Raw genomic sequence first — 1,034 nt, 5'->3', positions numbered from 1 at the left:
TGTGGAAGTGCAAAAACAGATAAATAGATCGAAAACCCACCTCGAGCTTCGAGACGCCACCGTCGGCGTGGGTAGCGCTGCGGTAGCGGCGTCGCGCGCGCTGATTGGCCGCCGCCGAGTAGAGAGGAAACTCTCTACGGAAAAAAGGGACCACTGCTGCCAACTTCAAAAATTTTTCGAAGGTTGGCAGCAATTACCTCCGGGGGCCGAAATTGAAGCTCGAGTTTCCGCCACAGACTAAGACAAGTACAGTGCGCGAAATTCAAACAGTGTTCGGACAAAAACACAGTGACATTAAATAATTGTTTAAATAATTGTTTAAACAATTTGTTTAAACAATTTTAAACAATTATTTGCAATCTTTCAGGACTTTTTCATAAACAATTTTTTTTTTTTTTTTTTTTTTTTTTTTTTTTTTTTTTTTTTTTTTTTTTTTTTTTTTTTTTTCCGTGGCTAACACCTTACATTTTCAGAGGCCGTGACGCGGTTCCACAATGGAGGTCGCCTCTTCAGGGACCGACTCCCGCCGCCGTCAGAAACGATGTCTGGCCACGGACTCGGAGACCGAGGCAGCCAACTCGGACGCGCCCCTCTGCTTCCGGAAGCCGGCAGAGGTTAAGAAAAAGAAGAAGAAGAAAAGGGACAAACCAGCGACGCAGACGACGCAGGAGATAGTAGAGGAGCCGAGCCGAGCTAACCCGGAGGAGGAGGAGACGACCGTGGCAGCCCTCAGAGCCGACGCTGCCAAAGCATACAGGCTACTGACGAATGAGATTACGCTTCCAGGAAACGATATCCCGTCTACTGTGGTGCACGCCCTGTGCGCACAGGCCGCGAAAATAAATGACCTGCTTATGAAAGCCCTTGTTTACAGCAGCAGGCTTGAGGGGCGTCTCGAAGCAGTTCAGGCCGAGTCCAAGGAGTGTAAACGCTCCTGCCAAGCACTCCAGGACAAAGCCGTCGCCGTCGCCGCCGCCGCAGCCGTCACCGCCAAAAAACCGACCACATATGCCGAACGCGTCGGCGTCAGGTCC

Source organism: Megalopta genalis, unplaced genomic scaffold, assembly GCF_051020955.1.
Source record: "Megalopta genalis isolate 19385.01 unplaced genomic scaffold, iyMegGena1_principal scaffold0314, whole genome shotgun sequence".
Taxonomy (NCBI): domain Eukaryota; kingdom Metazoa; phylum Arthropoda; class Insecta; order Hymenoptera; family Halictidae; genus Megalopta; species Megalopta genalis.
The sequence above is the reverse complement of the archived record's forward strand: the minus strand, read 5'-3'. Positions refer to the sequence as shown.